We start from the raw sequence: 8,234 nt of genomic DNA, 5'->3' as shown, positions 1-8,234 counted from the left end.
CTGTGAAAGAAAAACAAAGATGAATGCCTAGTTGCAAACAGAAACAATGGTCGCCACTCTGGGTCTGTGAAGCCTTGATTTGAATGCATCTGTTTTGATTTATGTCTTTGGAAAGCTGCAAGATAATATTAAGGCTTTCTGTTGGTATTGCTGCAATCCATTGTCCTTTTATATACTTCAGCAGACTCTGTCTAACCTTCAAGCAGAAGAATGTGCGGAGAAACTTGTTCATGCACTATTATACCATGGCATAGTTTCATCTTTCTTTTCCACAGCATGTGCTTGAACATCAGGAGGTCCTCTGTTTTATTGATTTTTTTCAATCTGTTAAACTCAGCAAATAGAAATTGTGCGTTAAGATGTGCAGAAATATGTCATGTGTACCTTTGTACCCTCCAGAGACTGTGTTAATTTCTTTTCACTTAAGAGATTCTGTGAAACGTGGGATTTGACCTGTGCCCAAACTTTCGCATCCAACTGTACATGGATAACTTGGTTTGAAACAAAAACCGTCTTCTTGCAGGGTTTTGTTAAGGACATCTTACACTTGCTCTTGTTGTGTTTAAATTGTGTCGGAAGATTTGCCAGGCTACAGCCGATTTGTGATGCGGTGATGCTCATTGCCTGAGGAGAGATGAGGACCCAGTCTTTACAGAAGTGGCGTCTCCACAGAAGTATCTGTTGTCGGAACATATAATCATTTGTACTGATAAGGGCCCATCGGACACTCCTGACGTATCAAGTGGAAGTTCCAGTTACTTTGCTCAACGCCAGCTGTCCAGAAATGAAATGCAGAGCTGGTACATTAAAACCCTGCCCTGGCACATCATCCTAAATGAGTCTTCTTTCCTGCTTATGTATCCTCCACCCATCAATTGAGTTTGTGTGTCAGGAAAGGGCGTAAGGCAACACAGCAGTGAATCCAAAACAATAAGGAGATGAGACATCTCTATACTCATGTCTAGATCTTGAACATACCAAGATTCAATAAGACTCAGACATTGCAATTGTGATCACAATGTTCAGAACCTACTTTAGATTATTATAGGTAATTCCTGAGCTGAGATACAGAGATTTATTCATACAGTATGTGCATAAATACAAAAAAGAGAACATTTTTTAAAAAGTAGAGTCGATTTTATCTAAATGCTGTTTTAGCCTGTGGCACTCTGGCTGGTAATTCACATTTTCTTCATCTAGCTGCTAATCAGAGAGCAATCACATTGACGGTACAGACGATTGCCTTTATTTCCTTAATTTGAGAAAGAAAACAAATTACACAGACGCCTGACTACACTGCTTCAGTTGTACGGCTTTGTGAGAATCCTGGCAAGATATCTGGGAGCACAAAGAAGAAGAAGGTGACAAAGCATAAAACAACCAACAATAAAAGTTACGCGTGGTCCAAAAATGAAATCAGTCACATCGTTTTGTTTTACTTTAAGGGACTTCAAACTTGAGAGGCAGAGAAACTGACTTCTGTTTACTCAGTGCAAACTTCATTCCAGGATTTATTTAGACACAACTTATAAATCAATCCTGTTTAAAGGGGGGAAAAATAAAGAAGCAGAGAAGCAAGTTGAGTTTTTAAAACAGTTTAGAGTTTGAGAACATACCTACAATTCAAGTGGGAACACCTTGTATACCACAAATACATTACATCTTGAGGGGAATTTATTTCAAAGAAAAAAAATGTTCCAGTAAATTTTGGCTGGGTTTCTTGGAATTAGTCATGTTCTTGCTACTGTTGAACAAAAAACAAAGTGCAAATCAGTGCAGAGGTACAGTTTAAGATTGACATTACACTCCCCTCTCATCTAAAACATTAACACACACCTAGGTTACTGACTCATATCCTCAGATTAAATCCGTGAAAGACAGCAAGTCAGGGGCATCATCTAGCTTTGCAATTACTTCTGCTTAGAATGGTTTTCTGAAAACCATTACACAAGGCTGGTGATTCATAGTACTTTAGTATCTCCTAAAGCTGTTTCTTTTGTGCATGCCTTCAAGCATTCCAACTCAAAACACTGCAAGATCAAAGCAGGCCGTGGCAGACAGAAAGACACACAACTGGAAAACTGCAACACAGCAAAGTTGACGACTTTGCAGGCTGAGATCAGAAAATAAATTTCCTATAGAAAAACACACCTGCTAATGCACTCTTCCTCTTCCTTTTCGATTAACTGTCACTTGTCTTATTAAACTACTAATCATTAAAAATGTGATTTTGTTGTAACATATACTATTCTTTTCAGTTAAATGCACGGAGAATGATTTAGAAAAACTTACGTCCAGATATCACTGTATATGGCAATCTGAACCCGAATATCATTCAGAGTGGTACATGATCTTCAGTGGTGCATGAGCCTGTACAAGACATCCTGAGGTCCTGTACTAAAACTTACCAAAGATAATTTTTTGAAACATATGAAAATATCTGCTAATCAATCATACCTTTTTGAGCATGCAAACAGATGTTAATTTGCAATGGGCATTTCTGAGTGCTTAAATTACTTTTAGGTCTAGGTATACCTCTATCACTTGGATATGGCAGACCTGAACGAGCATTTAATGGAATTACAACCACCTGCAAGTTTGCACTTTTGAAATGACAAAGCTGTTGCTTTGTTTTCAGCTTATTGTGTATCGGTGTTCTCTATATGTAGTGAAGAATCTACGAATGTACTCTAAATTCTTCATCAAGTATGAAATGGGAGATTACTAGAATACGCACTTCCCGAATACTATTATATATATGTGGTTCAAGTAGGTAGCTGTGTCAGCATGCGTAGGCTACAAAAGAACAAATCAAAGTTTAATCCATGCTGAAAGAGATCCAAAGAAACACAGCGTTTCGACTGTGGAGTCTGACATCCGCAAAAGGCTCCACAGCCGAAACGTTGTGTTTCTTTTCTTCTCCTTTCAGCATGGAATAAACCTTTATACTTGTTTCTTATATATACTGTATGTGTGTGTATCACTCTGTTACTGAAGAGAGTCTGCGAGGCTCAGAAACAGATCTTAACCTCAGTCAATATATTTGCCATGGCACCCTGCACTAAAGTTTGACACAGATGAGTATTTACAGTTAACAATATAATAGCAGATGACCTTGAGGAAAACAAAAACTTGGGAGAAAATAAATCTCTTGGGGTCCCAGGGCTAATAGTTGCCCAACACCCCCCATCCCTGGCTACTGATTGTAAGAGATCTTGCTCTGTGCAGCCCAGTGTACCCTGCTTTCCTGGGTCTGTCACCATGGATACCTGAGTAATGCAGCAGAGATTTATTGTGTAGGCCATCTTGGTCCAGCGTTCAGGGTTCCAATGTCATGGGCCATGAGAATATGCATATCTGTTTTCTGAATCCCCTTTTTAATGTCTTCATGTCTGTTTTCAGCTGAATTACTTAATGGCTTTGGAAATGGAAAACCCAACAGACCTCTAAATTACTGTATGTATTAAATGTAAGCATTTAACACTGCAATCTCTTTCATTTGCATTTCTTGTGCTTTTAACCCCTTGAGAATAGCCACATTTAAACAAGCTTAAAATACAAACAGACATTTTCTTGGAAGATTTAACATTTTTATTTATCCCAAAGATGAAAAATACAGTTTGGGGCTACACTCAAGAGAATTTCCAAGTATTCTGAACAGATTCAAAATTATGATACGTGGCTAAAATATATATTCCAGTTCAGAAGCTATTTAGGTAAAGAGGACACTCCATCCAAACTCACTCAGGTTGAAATATCTTACAGAAAAATGAACGCTTATTGTTTTCCCAGATCGGGTCAGAAAGCTTAGTGACATTCAAGTCCTGCACAATAGTGACGCCATGTGGTAAAAACGGTCCATACTGATGTTCTTAAATCGGGGTCATCCATTCTCTTGTCGACTCAAGACAAATGTATCAGACCTGTCACAATACTAGACCTACACTGCACTCCTTATATTAATGTTATTACCGTTGTTAACTCTTTCTGCCATATTTTTAAAAAGGTTTTCGGTTTTCAGTTTAGAATCACATAGTATCACAAATCAGCAGAATGTTTGGCAAATAAGAACTGAATCTAATTTACATCATAACTGCAGGTCGTATCTGCGTGGTGCCTATTTTTATATTCTTTAATCAATTGAGCGGCACGTACGAAACTGATCATGCCTTCTTACACCTACCGCTCGCGTGCGTCCAACAGGTGGCTCCGTGGCGCAATGGATAGCGCATTGGACTTCTAGAGGCGTGAAGTGATTCAAAGGTTCCGGGTTCGAGTCCCGGCGGAGTCGAATTTTGACCTTTTGTTTCTGGTAAACTCTCTTTGCTGTTTGCTGTAAACTAAAATATCAGTTCACAGATCAAAACCTTAAATACACTGACTTTTTTTTCATATCGATAAATAAAATCTGTTATTTAAAACAAATCTTAATTGAATGCGCCTGTTTTGCTTTAATCCAGGATGTTTCCGTACAAATAATGAAATAAAACAGTTTCCATATCTGAGAGACCCGTCAGGGAACTGTCCGGTCGCCATTTTTGTTTTTAGAATGAATTAAACAACTACCCAATAGAACTATATTTTCGAAATTAGAACAACTAAATAAATTATCCATCTTGATGTTTTCAAACGATTGCTTAAGTTGTACCAAAGAAACAAACGATTGTTAAATGTCAGCACCCAATCGCGCCTTTCCAGCAAAAATTAACCTACATACAGTATACCTCCCATCCGTCTCTCTCCGGCACTAACGTTTCCCGACGAGAGATGGCAGTATCCAGGCAAAAGACTCATTCATTTAGGACAAACCTTTTTTTTCTATATCGGCACTTGATTGCAGTGGTGCAGACCCCGGTCATTTTAAAGTCCTTATTTACTCGAAAATATGGTTCGGGAAAAAAAAAATCTTGCGTTGCTTGCGATATAACAGTTCGCTGTCTCGCTTCCTTGTTTCTGCGGCAAATGAGGTCCGAAGTCCGTCCTCATCACTGCACCCAGCAGTAACGTCACAGCAGAGGAACGCGCCAGACAGGGATGTGTGCGTTGTTCAGCACAGAAAAGTTACTCAAGTCGCAGTCAGTGCAGCCCTTACTCCACCGTTTGCTCTGTCCGGCACCTCAAGGAGCACGTCCACACCTTCTTTTCGTCAGACACGCACGTGAAACACGAGGAAGGTCCGCCTGGGTGCGAGTTGCTATGACTAAGAGCCAACACCTGGAAGAGAAACACTTTACATAAATCCGGCTACATACCGCCTTTTTCCACCGGAAATACCAAATATAGAACTGCATGCAAACATTAAGTGTAATCATGTCAGAAGAGTACTTTTCCTCTTTAATAATAGCTCACGTCGTGCCAAGAAACAACGGTTTGTAAAGTGTTAAGGATTGATCGAGAGGTGAGCGACGTCGGCGTACAGGTTGAAAAGTATGAGGTGGTTAATTCCACACAGGCAAAAATAACGTTTACGCTGTGAAGCCTTCTCCGCTCTTTCCACTGTTTATTATTCATTAATATGTTTTTTTTTAAACTTATTATAGTCAGAACTGAACCTCCAGAACTCACGGAAGTTATTATTTTATCAGACCTACAGTACAAGGAAATCCAGTTTTCTGCGACAATGGAATCCATTTGCACACTTCTGTGTTAATTGTTCTTCCGTAAATGACGGACTGATGACTTTTTGCAAGAAAGATTGTGTCTGTTTGAGGAGAAATGGGGAACTATTGGTTTGGAGAGATCTTTGATACTCACAGCTCTGACATGTTCCTTAAATGTATTAAAATTCAGACTCTTATTGAAATAACCTATGGATTACACTATTGCCAAAGCATTAATATTTAACTAAACATCGACAAATCTAGTACAATAAATCTACTAAACTAAACTATTTGGAGGTTTATTCCCCAGTAGGATTGATAGCTGTTCTGATTTTGGGGAAGAACTGTATGTTTCTCTACCAGTGTAGCAGCAAGTTTCTTTCCATCTCTGCTTCTCTCTGCCAGCAGTGGAAGCACTAAACATCTTCTTGCACTACGGCTACAATTAACCATTTTATTGCATCTCAATATATAATACAAGAAAAGTCAACCATGCAGGACTCAGACAGGGTGCATGGTTCCATTTAGCATGTTGTGGAAGGAATATTACTGAATGAAAATCCATTGTTTTGCCTCATAATTCATTCATAATATCGACAAAAGCAGGCTATTTCTGGTTAACCTTACCAGATTTTACAGTACAATAAGGGTTTTTCCTTAACTTTTGCATCATACTTTATAAATGCATAATTATCTCATCTGATTGGTACTGTACACATGTGTACAAATTATTTATTTTATTAGCCCATTTAAAATAAAGTTATGGAACTATTTTTTACAGAGAATGATGACAATGTTATGTAATGTATTTTTATTTAATCTTTTATATCAAGCCACATGTCATTGTGCTTGTGCAAATGTCATTTGTTTTAAGGCAATAAATGCCTTAGAACGACAGTTATATGTTTTTAAATGTTTATTTTTTTCTTTTCACTGATTACAAATTCTTTGCACAGTATGTAAAATAAACTTTCAGATGATACTTCAAAGTTGTTCTTTTCTATTTCTCTGTGCATATCCTGCTTCTATACAGTATGTGATTATATCTAATTTCTTTGTAGCCTCTGAGGGATGTTACATTTACCAAAAGGATTTTTGACACTTAATAAAAATGTAAACATATTATATACACCATATTGATCGACATTTTTGAAAACCTACACCTATATTGAGCAGTAGTGCTACATAAAATATTGAGTTCCAACATTTAAACATTGGACTCCTTTAAGCGATACACATAAAAATGAAATATTCCAAAAAGCTGAAAGGTTTAACTACTAAAATAGAATTGTCCAATATACACATCATAGTATTAATATTCAAATATGTTTTCCACGCTGAAAACATCCAGCATCTACACTCATTTTTTGTATCAAGACTGATTTTGCTGGACATTGCAGTTAAATACAAGCAAAGTTAATATTGTGTGAAATCTAAGGTATAGTAACATAATGTTACTTTTTACTCCACTGTGTAATTTGAGCTTTAGAATTCTGAATCCTGCAGTTTTTAGATATTCTAAGTATTGCAGTATGGTTTTAGCTTCACGTGAATTTAATAGTACTGTACTATTTATTATGAATAGTTATGCATTAAGCCTAATTAATACAGCTTCTAAACAACTTAAACAGCTTCCTTACTGGGTATTAATAGTTGAAAGCAAATTTAAAAATATGACACAAAAAAAATAGAATTCGGCAGAACTCAGCTAACCTGTGATTAAGACCTTGGGTTCTTCCAGGACAAGGGAAGACAACCACTCTATTTAGTCAGCTATTGCTGTGCTTTTATATTTGCTGAATATCAGTAGAAGGAAAGAACTCTTGTACTATTTGGATTATGTTCTGGGAAAAGCAGCAGTTTGAGACTCTAGGAAAACCAATCCAACGCTGTGAAAAGCCACAACCTTTTTAATCATACACAGTACCAGTGTAATTAAAAGCAGCACCAAATTGCCTCTTTCAAACTGCTTAATCCATCTAATTAAAATCTGCTTTGAATTTCTCTTGCTTTTAGTCTGCCATGTCTTATATTTTGTATACCTGTAATTACTGTTTTCATTATAGTAGGATATTAACACTCTCCATAAAGAGGCAGCACGTTGCAGCTGTTGATGTGGACTAAAGGAGTGCCGGTCAGATTGAGAGAACCTTCCTCGCTCACAGACATCACTCTTCATCTGTTCATCAAGGCAGTGTTCTTGCACAGACCTGAAGCTATGCGGGGTGGTGCCACTACTCCACTGAGCCCATCACAGTATCCATTCTGGTAGTGATGAGCCCAACTAAGCTTGTGAGAGTCCTGTAGCTACTATATATTCGGCCCAATTACAGAAATATGAACACTTTTAAAAGGTTGAGGTGCACAACTCTAGTCATCAGGAACCACAATGCAACAGATTTTCCAGGCATTCTTAAATCAACAGCTGGAGACCTTGCTGGAGCAGTTATTATCCGAATGTTGAATCCTGCATCATATTTTGAGATGTCTAAAGTCAGAGCATGTTTTGAAGTTGAGAAGGGAAGGGAGTTACACAGCACTAAGATGAAATAATACATCTTGCATACATTAAAATAATCCACTTTATTGAACTTTACCTCTTTTAGATTTACAACACTTAGAACTGTGTCCATG

The 8,234-nt window shown here is 37.6% G+C and overlaps 1 non-coding gene across 1 annotated transcript; it reads left to right on the top strand.

The window, feature by feature from the left end:
* The first annotated feature begins 4,205 nt into the window (after positions 1–4,205).
* trnar-ucu (transfer RNA arginine (anticodon UCU)) lies at positions 4,206–4,291 on the top strand. Its single transcript is given in 2 exon segments — positions 4,206–4,242; positions 4,256–4,291. It is a non-coding gene; the product is annotated as a tRNA-Arg (tRNA).
* The last annotated feature ends 3,943 nt before the right edge of the window (positions 4,292–8,234 follow it).

Source organism: Lepisosteus oculatus, chromosome 9 (genome assembly GCF_040954835.1).
Source record: "Lepisosteus oculatus isolate fLepOcu1 chromosome 9, fLepOcu1.hap2, whole genome shotgun sequence".
NCBI lineage: Eukaryota > Metazoa > Chordata > Actinopteri > Semionotiformes > Lepisosteidae > Lepisosteus > Lepisosteus oculatus.
Note: the sequence above shows the minus strand (reverse complement) of the source record. Positions and strands in the feature narration are given on the sequence as shown.